This window comes from Ascaphus truei, chromosome 2 (genome assembly GCF_040206685.1).
Source record: "Ascaphus truei isolate aAscTru1 chromosome 2, aAscTru1.hap1, whole genome shotgun sequence".
Lineage (NCBI taxonomy): Eukaryota > Metazoa > Chordata > Amphibia > Anura > Ascaphidae > Ascaphus > Ascaphus truei.
The window spans coordinates 293,801,268-293,813,724 of NC_134484.1; the positions used below are offsets into that span (position 1 = coordinate 293,801,268).

The following is a 12,457-nucleotide window of genomic DNA, read 5'->3' on the forward strand; positions in this document are numbered from 1 at the left end:
GAGTCTGGACGTCACACGGCACTTTTTGTCAGGCTATCACCCCCAGACCAATGGACAAACTGAACGCACCAATCAGTCTCTGGAACAATTTTTAAGGTGTTTTATTGCTGATACTCAAGATGACTGGGCGGAACTTCTCCCGTGGGCAGAATTCTCCCATAATAATCTTCGGAATGAATCATCCCAACAGTCGCCGTTCATGGTCAACTATTTCTTCCACCCTTCTGCACTCCTTTCTCTTATCTCGAAGTCTGGAGTCCCAGCTGCCGAGGACAGGATCCTCCACTTACAAGACTTATGGCAGAAGATCCAACTGAACCTACAGCACACTGGTAAACTACAGAAGAGACAAGCGGACCGTCACCGTAGGTAGGTCCCAGGGTACTCGGTAGGACAAAGGGTCTGGTTATCCACAAAAAACATTCGTTTAAAGGTAACCTCACCCAAACTGGCACCGCGCTTTATCGGACCATTCCGTATCACTAAAAGGATCAACCCGGTAGCCTATCGGCTAAAACTGCCAAAGAATATGAGGATTCCCTCCGTCTTTTACTCCTCCCTTCTGAAACCCTGTCTACAATACTCATACTCCAAAGGACAACCTAAACCTCCGCAAACCATACTGGTGGAGGGTCAACAAGAATATGAGGAACAGACCATTCTCAACTCCAGAATGTCCAGAGGAGGATTGCAATATCTCGTACACTGGAAGGGCTATGGCCCGGAGGAGAGAGTGGATTCCTCATCGTCAGGTACATGCTAACCGTCTAATTCATGCCTTCCACCGTAGTCATCCTAAAAACCATACATGGGTCGCCCGGAGGTCTCCCCTCAAGGGGGGGATACTGTAACAGCCGGCGCAAACCCTGCCGGAACCCGCCCGGCTGACGCGTCACACGGCAGACTCACGCGCCCGCGCACTGCCAAGCCGGTGCGCGCATGCTCTGAAGGGAGCCGTCAGCGCCTCCCATGGGGAGGAATCTCGGCCGCACGTCCGCGTGACGTCAGCGCTCCGCGCCGTGCATTGCACATGCCGCTTGTTGCCCCGCACCCAATTAGTTACCAGGGAAGCCTGACCTGTAGGCTGTTTCAGCTAATTACCTCCCTGATGCCATTGGAGGACCGGATCACACCCCTGCAAGGTAATTGGATCCTTCCTCCATATATACCTACTCCTGTCTGTCCTTCCTTGCTGAGCATAAAGCCCTGTTTATGCATTGTGCTCACTGCTGCTGTTTCGTTGTGTCTTGATCCCTGCTTGGCCTTTTCCTGTCTGTTCTCTCCTGTCCTGACCTTTGGCTGTTCTTTGGATTCCTACACTCTCCTACGCTTTGACCCCAACTTCGTCCCTTGACCATTCAACCTTCTCTGACCCTGGACCTTGGCTATGGAAATCTACCATCCTCCACTCTCCAACCCTACTACGCTGTACGACTTGGACTACGCATTCCGCACCGGACTGTGTGGTTGTGGGTCGGTGGCTTTCCATCCCCACCTCAGCCCCGCGGTCTTCTGTCCTGTTTGTGGTGAGCGCAGCGTGACAGTGTGTGTGTGTGTGTGTGTCATACTGTTTATAGTAAACAGTAAACTGTGTACTGAAATGGGGGGTTGTGAGTCATAATGAGTAAAAATTAAGTGAGTGATAATTAAGGAAAGAGGTGCAACTCACTTTGAAATACTGTAGAAATAGAATTGATTATAAGAATGTAAGCATGTAATTATGATAATTGAGGAAGGAGGTGCAACACAAAAACAAATTGTACAGTATATCTAATAATTGCTAGGAAATGGTTCTGTTAAAAACAAGCCATGTAACCAATAAAAGTGCTATTGCAGTACTGCACGGTAAAAAAACCATATTCAAAATACTTTACTTACGCGGTAGTTACCGTTGGTGTCTTCTTGAATTTATTTGTCTTACCGTGGGCATGATAGCTCACTGTGGCTGCTGGTACGAGGCCAGAAGTACTTAACCAGCATTGAATATCTGAAATTCGTTGTCCTCTCGTGTACATATCCTTTATTCTCATGCTGAGATCCTTAGAAATCTTTTTAACAGGCATCGCTGCGTGTAGAAAGAAATACAAGCACAAGAATGTATATTCGATGTTGAGTCGATGTGTATTCAATGTGCAATGAATCAACAAAATGGATGGTGTATTTATACTTTAATGGGTCTCATTACAGTACGCCCACTTTTAACACCTGCACCTCGTGGCCATGCACATGAAAGAAAATTGTAGTGCACATTAGAGTACGCCCACTTTTAACACCTGCCCCTCAATCACTATAGGGACACAGTGTTTAAAAGGTGACTCAAATTGCATAGCCCACCACACTCTGATCTGTATCTGAACTTGCTCTTGTCCAGTTACTGCATTGTGCTTTATTCCATCTGCATCCATGGATGAACCCCGATTCTATGGACGCAGGAACCCACTCTCTTCTGCCGTGCCAAAAAAGCGAAAGGCGGGAGCCTTTTTCAAGCCACAGCCAAAGCGAAAGGCTAAAGCTAATAAAGAAAACCTTCTGATGACTCCAAAGGCTAAGGCTTTTAAGAAGCCTTATTATGTCAAGAAGAAATTGGCTGATATATCATTAAAGCAAAACATATGGGAGCCACTCATCGACGCTGCCGCTGCTCTCCCGGGAACCCACATTTTCTCATGCACTCCTCGACGACGCTGCCACTTATCTCCATGGAACCCCCATGACACCTTCTCCTGCATTCCACACTGCCTTTTCTCTCCAGGGAACCCCTGTCTCATCCACTTCAGCACCCATCCACTCAGATGTCCACAGCACCCCATGCACAAGATCCAGCTCGTTAGACCGCATGCTGAATGGGTTAAGTGTCTATAACCCTGAGAACTCTATGCTGGTAAAGATAGATCTTCTTTTAGAGACCATGCTAAATATGGATCAACGGATGGAGAAGATGGATAAGCAGATGGAGAAGCGCATGGAGAAGATAGAGACTGACATAGCAGGGATACATAATTTGCTTGGAGTTCCTGCCCCTGTATGTTGGATGCAGGAGCAGGAGGGTGGCATGGATGGGACCTTCAACCTTCCATTACCAAGCGCACCCACTCCATCACAAAAATATGTGTTCGTGTATGCCGTTGACAAGGATGACATGACAACACCGTCAAGACCACATGAGGAGACAACACAGACAAGGCGATTAAGACAGGAGGAAAGCATCCTCCAAAACCACCTACCCTCGCCCACTGCCACAAGCACACCCGCTCCCAGAAGCACTGAGACGGTGCCCGACATCATCTTGCGCGATCTGTCCCAGCAACTCAGGGAGAAGTATATGTTTGCAAGTGGTGGTATAGCCCAGAAACATGCCATGTACATTTTCAAGCACCACGTGAGCTACGAGTTGTACTGCGGGTGGGCCCACAATGTCAATTACGAAGGAAGTCGCGTCAAAAAGGCTCTTCCTGAAAATTTAAGAAAAACTATTGTGGAGGAATTGCGGCGCTATCATTCCATTATAGATCATTTAATGAAAATCGTGAGAGACTCCATAAATGGCATTTTGCGGCATACAAGGCATCGTCCCTGGAAGGACAGACTGGTGGGGATCTAATTCACTGTGTGATTGGTCGTCTGTTCAAACGTTGATTCATTTTTGACTTACAGTACTCCACCAATAAAAAAACTGTTGATGGTTTTAAATTGTATTAATAAATAAATGTTTTTACTTACACCATACACCTGTAAATGTTTTGACTTACTGTACTCCACCAATTAAAAAACTGTTGATGGTTTTAAATTGTATTATTAAATAAAAGTTTTTACTTACACCATACACCTGTAAATGGCAAAACAAAAATACTAAAACTAGCGCTAGACCAAATTATAAAACAGTGCTGTACACAAATTACTTGTATATATATAAGCAGCCTGGTGATTCTACTATGGGAACTATCTCAAAAGTTACCCCACAACAAATACAAACATAGAAATTTACCTGGCGAATGTGTACAAACATAATGTGAAAAACAAATGTTAATGTGACATAATCAATGTGAATAAAGGATATAAGTGATTAGATTGAGCGGTGTCCTTCCTTTCAGATACTGAATGGTGAGTGAATAGACAATGGACTCAAAAGTTTCTCCTTTGCAGCAGATTGTTATCCTGTATTGTGAGACAAAAACCAGGGACAAAACATTGCGCAGTATTGTAATTTCAGGAATGAAGTCCTCCCATTTCTGACTCAAAACAAATGCCCACTTACAAGATTTAAGGTAGGCAGCATGCAGTGGAGAGAATCTGTGTATATGTTCTTCTAGGTCCAGACATTTTCAGGTTAGCCCGAACCCCACGTGGTATTCCTGATCCCGATGGACACTACAAGAGACTCCTTCTCATGGAAATTTCTCCTTACTCTGATCTCGATCTCCTGTATATATTCCCCAGCATGGGATAAAAAGAAACAGAGGATTGCACAATATCTAAAAAAAACTTTAATAACGCCTCCAGAGCTCGAACAGAAATATACTCACAAGGATCGTGAGTTTTAAAATCAAAAGAGAAGCGCCTGACCCGGCTACCCAACAGCACCACACAGTCCCAGATAGTCCGTGCCAGTAACCGCGTGTATCTCGCATTGTTCCGGCGTGAGCGTGATGATGTCACCTCCTCCATTCCTAAAGGGGTGATTGATTGAATGTCCAGGCCGGCGTCTCCTTAGGCTCCTCCCTACACGTTTCGTGATGGGGAACGTCACTTCGTCAGGGGATTGTGGAGCCTCTGCAATCCCATGTGTTTAAATAGCCCCATATTAACCCGTAATTGGATGGAGCCCCATAAAAGATAACAAAAGTAACAAAGGTGAATATTTACTGCGGCTTTGTGATGGCAGCAGTGGGGTTAAAAACACCTCTGAATGAACTGAATACATGTTATCAGATGATTAACAATTAAAACTGAAAACATATTAATTCGGCGATCTTTATAATAGCAGCAATAGGTTAAAAACCTCTGGATGGAATAATAATTCAATTAGACGTACAATATAAATGCATAAATAAATGAATACATGACTAGAGACATAAATTTAACAACCTAGAAGCATGTGAACCTTCTTATGCCGATAGAACAGGGGGTCTCTACAGGAAGGATGCCAGGTCAAAATCTATGTTGAGTCCTTTGGGGGAGAGAGTCTTTAAAGGATAGATCCAGAAGGTCTCTTGTTGAGAGACCCTCTGTAATCTATCTCCCCCTCTGATACCAACCTTTGGGCAATCAATACCAATACAGGTGAGCCCTTCAAGAGACATGTTATGATGAATCTTAAAGTGGTTTGAAACACTATGTGTCTCCAAACCCTTTTTAATGTTATACACATGTTCCGCAAACCTTCTCTTCAGAGGCCTCCCCGTTCTACCTACATACTGTAACCCACATGGGCATTCTAAGAGGTAACAACAAAAATTGAATTTACATGTGATAAATGTTTGAATGACAAAACTTTTGCCAGTAACATTGGATTTAAACCCTTTACATTTATATCCAAAACTGCAACCAATACATTTTTTACATGGATAGTAACCTTTAAGATCTCCCAGCCACATAGTTTGACCTGATCCTGAATTTTTCTTAGAGCAGCTGGGTGCTATTTGTGATTTCAAATTTCGGGCCTTTTTGTACACAATTTGAGGTCTACTCGGTAGAATTGAATTAAGGATAGGGTCACTTTGCAGAATCCCCCAGTGCTTATTTAACACCTTAGAAATATCCTGAGACATCCCATTAAACTGAGTGATAAATGGGAGAAATACCTTATCCACATCCACTGGGGTCCTTTTCGTGGATTGAATTAAAGTAGTTCTGTCTGTTTTATTTGCCTGGTCTATGGCCTCCATGACATGTCTCATATTATATTTCCTATCCTTAAACTTCATACCTAGATCTTTAATCTGTTCTTCGTATACCTCTGGATGCGAACAATTCCTCCTTACTCTTAAAGCCTGCCCATTGGGAATGTTCTTGATCCATTGTGGGTGGTGATGACTAGATGCCAAAACATAAGAATTAGCATTTACTTCCTTAAGTATGTTTTAGTTTGTATAGTATTATTAACTATATAAAGGGAGAGGTCTAAGAAATCTATAGACTGGGGACTGCTATTAAAAGTAAATTTGATATTGTAATAATTATCATTCAATTGTTGTTTTAAATTGTACTAATAAATACATGTTTTTACTTACACCATACACCTGTGAATGTTTTGACTTACTATTCTCCAATATAAAAAAAATGTTGATTGTTTTAAATTGTTTAATTGTGTCTCCTTTTATATCAAAATACAGAGTTTCTAGAACATACAGTACTGTACAGTAAGTAATGGTTGTTAATTAATGTACTGTACAGTAGTAAACACAAGAATTTTGCGTTTCAACAAGGTTCCATGAGGCATACTGTACAGTACTGTACTGTATATTGAAGGCATGCGCATTACATCATAACAGTATTAAAACAATACATACTGTACGGGTATAGAATACACATACTGTAAAACATGTAGAATAAATGCATACTTTTTATTTTTGGGGTTTATTATACAGTACAGTATGTAAAAATGTATTCTATACTGTATGAAAAAAACAGCATACTGTTTCAGGTTATCTATAAAGCTCAACGAACTCAAGGGAAAACTGGGAAGGGGGGAAGGGGGAGGGGAAGGAATGTACCCTCGCGACTGCTGAACAATAAGTACTGTGGTGCTGCTATCAGGGGTGAGCAAGAACTAACACTGGGAGAGAGAAAGAACCCCAATGGAGAGCACTCAAACAGAAGCGCAATACACAGTAAATGGAAGGGGAATAGTTACAGTAATGTGAGGAGTGAATGTATTAAAAATACTTTATTTGGAGTCTTGACTCAACTAAAATAAATGGAACGCTAAGTTGCCAGAGTAGATTAGACTCATAGTGAGCCAAAAGCGCAGCGAAAATAAAATGTACCAGGTCTCATGTGTGAAGTGTTTGCTAATACCCTTGATGATATATGCAGGGTAAAGCCAGATGACTCATTCAACCACTGGGGTCTGTGTCAGCTATTGTAAAGCTACAGATATTGCAACCTGTCACAAGTATAGGTGAGTGTATGTATTGCCTGCTCGTAAAGGATAACAAGATAAATAATCAAGGTAAGTATCCGCAGTGGTATACCAACACAAGACCATAAATAGCCAGTAGTAAGGCAAAACAGGTAGGTAGGTCACTGCTAGTATCCCCAGTGGAGAGGGGACTGCTGCTGTGGAAGGACACCGTTACAGCAGTGAACAGGTTACACACATTCAGTCAGCATGGCAGTATAGTAGATATCCTGGAGGGGTATGTCTACTCTGCATGCACAAATCGAGCGTCTACTAATCCAGTGAGTTGCAAAAATAGGACAGTAGTACACAAGTAGTGTCTACTTACACTTGAAAAAATGATAAAAACAGCATGAAACTCTGGTAAGATAAAAATGGCAGGAACCGTGGTGGTGCTTAGTAGCCCTACACCTACTTGCTAGTGCCTGGTGTAACAGGTATTGCCACAGTTGCTGCTCGAGATACAAATAGCAAGCTTAATGCTTGTGTCTAGCTCCGTGTAAGGTAGCTAGTGTGGGCTTGGACGCGCTCCGATCACGAGCGTTGGTCCCGCCCCCTTGACGTGATGACGTCATTGCCGTTCAAGTGTAAGTAGACACTACTTGTGTACTACTGTTCTATTTTTGCAACTCACTGGATTAGCAGACGCTCGATTTGTGCATGCAGAGTAGACATACCCCTCCAGGATATCTACTATACTGCCATGCTGACTGAATGTGTGTAACCTGTTCACTGCTGTAACGGTGTCCTTCCACAGCAGCAGTCCCCTCTCCACTGGGGATACTAGCAGTGACCTACCTACCTGTTTTGCCTTACTACTGGCTATTTATGGTCTTGTGTTGGTATACCACTGTGGATACTTACCTTGATTATTTATCTTGTTATCCTTTACGAGCAGGCAATACATACACTCACCTATACTTGTGACAGGTTGCAATATCTGTAGCTTTACAATAGCTGACACAGACCCCAGTGGTTGAACGAGTCATCTGGCTTTACCCTGCATATATCATCAAGGGTATTAGCAAACACTTCACACATGACACCGGGTACATTTTATTTTCGCTGCGCTTTTGGCTCACTATGAGTCTAATCTACTCTGACAACTTAGCGTTCCATTTATTTTAGTTGAGTCAAGACTCCAAATAAAGTATTTTTAATACATTCACTCCTCACATTACTGTAACTATTCCCCTTCCATTTACTGTTGTGACAAACGCCCCTCTTTTGTAGTGCCGACGCCTGTCTGGGTTCTTCCCGACACAGTCTTCTAGGGTTATTTAATACAAAAACAGGATCATGCAAAGTATTAAGCTGCTTAACTCAGGCTTCTGCCTGCTTTATTTTCATCCAAGTAATGTACTGCAGCTTTAACATGTGAAGGTTAGAGGTACTCAGATACTTTCATTCAGCAGTTCACACATTTCAGTGTTACAGTATTTCCCACATTGTTATTTCAAGTAAAAAAGAAACCAAATGATATAAACAAAATCCTATCCCTTTCAGGGATCTAACTACACATAGAATCAGCCTCTAACTGCTGCTGGGCCAACTAACCTGGTTCCCCCAGTTTAAAACAATGCCCTCTCAATTAGGGTCACTAGATACAGCATAGTCCATTACAAACAGTAATACATCTTTGTTTGGCTTATCTGTTTTGTGGTGGGTACTCGGACCCAGGTGTCCGGCAAATCCTCTGGGACTGTGATACTTGGAGGGGCCGTCAACCCCGAAACTGGAAACAGGGGAGCAGCGATACCCCCAGCCTCCAGGCTCTAAGGAGAGAGAGTGAAATGCAAAACCTCTCTGCTCTAAGTACCTGTGCATGTGATTAGAAGAGCAGGTGAGGGAGAACTAGAGCTATTGTAATCTGTGGTCTGGATTTTCCATCCAGCTGCCTGAGTTAATGGGAAGATGTGGAACGGATCATTTTTAACTATTCCTGCACTTTCTGACCTAAAATGGGGCAGAAAGCTGCCTAACATCTTTGGACTATGTCACACTGTGTATTGCGCTTCTGTTTGAGTGCTCTCCATTGGGGTTCTTTCTCTCTCCCAGTGTTATATCTATAAAGCTCACAGTTATTCTATCCTAATCCATAAAAATGGCACTGCCACTAGATTGTTGCCTCCGGTACATGGATTTTTAAATCAGATTCAGCAATATGCAAGCATCGTTACATAAAGCGACATTATTCATCGAAATCCCTCCATTTGCCGTTTTTCGCCTGATGACAAAGTCTCTTTTCTGAGGTAAAATAAAAGTATTACTGTAAAGGTTGGTTCAAATTAGTCAGTCCCCTAAAGAAGTTCCCACAGTCAGTCCCCACAGTCCCCTCGGTCAGTCCCAACAATAATTTTCTCGGGGGGCGTCTCTTGTTTACATACACGCATGCGCATAGATGTGATGACGCATATGCGTTTCAACAAGGTCCCAATGAGACATACAGTAGGCGCATGCGCCTAGCTGTCCACCAATTGTTCAGTATCTACTGTAGAAGCTGCTCAGCCAATGATATTGCAGGACTACATTTTCATGAATTGTGACTAAAATAATACAACTAAATAACCATAAGCAAAGCGATTGATTACAAGAGAATCACTTGACTGCATTGATATTGATATTTCAAAAAAAGAATAAAATACGGCAGCCATACTCACCATAGACTTTGCCAATCAGTTGGCGCCGAGCCACTGTCACCAGTCACGTATTCTTGATTATACACGTAGTTGACAGGTGACAGCGGGCCTGCTCCACCTGTAGTTGACAGCTGATGAAGCTGGAAATCTTTTTGGTACATGCAAGCTTGCTGGTATCTGTACGTGAAATCCTGCTCAGGCTGCAGGTATCCAGGCGGGGACAGACAGCAAGGGTTGCCGCTCACCAGGTTTTCACTGACGGTCAGACTGTTATTGGAAGCTGGTGCTGGCGCATTGCTTGCCTGGGACTGACGATTGTTAGTTGGTTTTACCATGACCTTTCGCCTTTTGAAGTCTCCATGATCAAAGATACTGGAAAAATCTGACGCAACACACCAATACCCTCCTCTAACTCCGGGTGCGAGATCAATACGAAAAAAACACGGTTCGATACATAACTTTTTCCATATTGCACGCTTCCACACACGAGCATCTGGTGAAAATTTGTAAAAGTCATAATTTTCAATAAAATGTTGATACATTTGACCAACTGTGGCCATCTTATCACCTGCTGCATTAATTGTGGACCATATTAAATAAGCGTATGTTAAGTCGGGCTTTTTTAACACGTACTGCGGTGGTGAACTCATCTCGGAACTCTGAACAATACTGTAGAACACAAGACACTGTGCATTTAGTTTTAATATGAAACACATAAATTGATACAGAATTGTATCTTCTTGAGTACCCAGGTCAATTCACAATGGACCACTGTGGTATTTTTTAAACACCTGCAAGTCGACACATTACTGAAGCACATGTACAGTACTGTAGTGTACACATTAGAATTCATTACAATTCATGAATATCTGCCAGCTGGCGGATATGCGAAGAATTGCACCCAATTAAATCCGAACCATTATCATTAAACAGATCATGCGTGTAACGCTTGACTGCCCGCAGACCTGACCAGTCCCCAGCACTGAGGTGCGTAAGGGTATAACACGCACCCACAGCAGTGAGGGCATGCCCGGAGTGTGGTAAGATGCGTTGCCGGGTCTGGTGAGAAAAGGGTTAGCCAGATACTTGCCGCGTCCTGGGCGCCAGAGGTCCATAGGTATAGATCCGAAAACCATAGGTCAAGGGCAGGAGAGAGCAGCGTAGTGAGGTCCAAAGCCGAGTCCAGGGGGTAGCGAGGTACACGAAGTCTAACAAGAGCTGAGATCAAATCCAAGGGTAACAAACGAGGGCAGGGACTGGAGCGTGAGCTGCAAAACACAAGAGAGCCAGGCATAGACCTCCGTACTACTAGAGCCACAAGACAACTATGCAGAGCGAGGAAGGAGAGGGCAGACAGGAACTATATATGTGGGAGAACCAATGGGAGCAAGAGGTTGAGCGGGGGCTTGACTTAGCGGCCCCAGGGATAGGCTTAGATGCCTAGCATGGTGTTCACCAGTGGGAATAGCCTCCAGCTGATGGGAGGTGGATCCCAGACTGCAGGAGGAGTGCAGAAGAGGACGGGTGCACGCGCGCCCTGTAACAGTCCTGCGCGCGCGCCCCGGCAGCATGTGAGCGGAGGCGGCGTGTGCCAAGGAGGACAGGAGTGGCGCCCGACAGGAGCGGGTAAGGAGCCGGCAGGGAGGGGGCCTGGACTGCGCAGCATTGCTGGGAGCCGGGGAGACAGGGACCCGCTGTAAGGCTCGTGTCCCCCGATCCCTTACAAAGCACGGGTGACGGCCGGCATGAATGCGTCATGAATGTGGCATGAACGCGGTGAAGCGCGTGGCTGTCAGGATCGCCGCCAGGCTCCGCCCCCAGCACGCGTCACACGGCTGTACCTCTGACATTCACAGACCGCTATCGGTGCGCACGCAGCTGCGCAATGCTTCATCCACTGAGGCGCGCTCCCGCAGTATCACCACAGCACCCACTCTGCGTCGCACTCCTCGTACGCGCGCACGCCGCACGCCAATGAACACTAGCAGCATCAGCTGTGTTACACCAGTAGTCAATCCTGCACTACCCTATCAGCTCGTGGCTTATGTGTGAGGTCATCATCTGCTAGTTCCTGATTGGTGCTTTCCCCTTTAAATACCTTCCTGTTTCACTTTCACTTTGCTGGACATAAACACTGTTGTGCTGTGCTTGCTGCTTCTTGGATCTTGTCTGTTCCTGTGCCTTGCCTGACTCGTGTTGTGACCCCTGCTTGTACCTGGACCTGTCTCTTCTCTACCCCTGGACTTCGGCTTGTTATTGGACCCCCGCTCTCTCCAACCCCGGATCACGGCTTTGGATAAACGACGATTCTTCTCTCTCTAACCCCTGAACACAGCAAGTACCACGGCTCCCCTGACCTCTCCTGCCCCGACCCAGCTCCACGACTCCGACAACGCATTCCAGACCTGGCTCCGTGGTTGTAGGGCGGCGGTTATATACATCCCCACCTCAGCCCCGCGGTCTAGTCCTGTTTGTGGTGAGCGCAGCGTGACACTATGTCCAGCAAACACAAACTCGGACCCCGCTGAGGTGGGGTTAGGCCGGTTCCAGTCTGAAAACCGGTCCCAGTCTGAAAACCTGTCCCAGTCTGAAAACCTGTCTCAGTCTGAAAACCTGTCTCAGTCTGAAAACCTGTCCCAGTCTGAAAACCAGTCCCAGTCTGAAAACCAGTCCCAGTCTGTAAATCAGCCCCTGTCTG

General features: G+C 44.9%; 1 long non-coding RNA gene across 1 annotated transcript in view; it reads right to left on the reverse strand.

Annotated features, from left to right (window-relative positions):
* The window catches only part of LOC142487292 (uncharacterized), a 45,118-nt gene that overhangs the window by 26,438 nt on the left and 6,223 nt on the right, over positions 1-12,457 (reverse strand). The window contains exon 2 of the long non-coding RNA XR_012799188.1: positions 1,879-4,420. This is a non-coding gene — a long non-coding RNA (uncharacterized LOC142487292). The remainder of the gene's footprint in view (positions 1-1,878; positions 4,421-12,457) is intronic.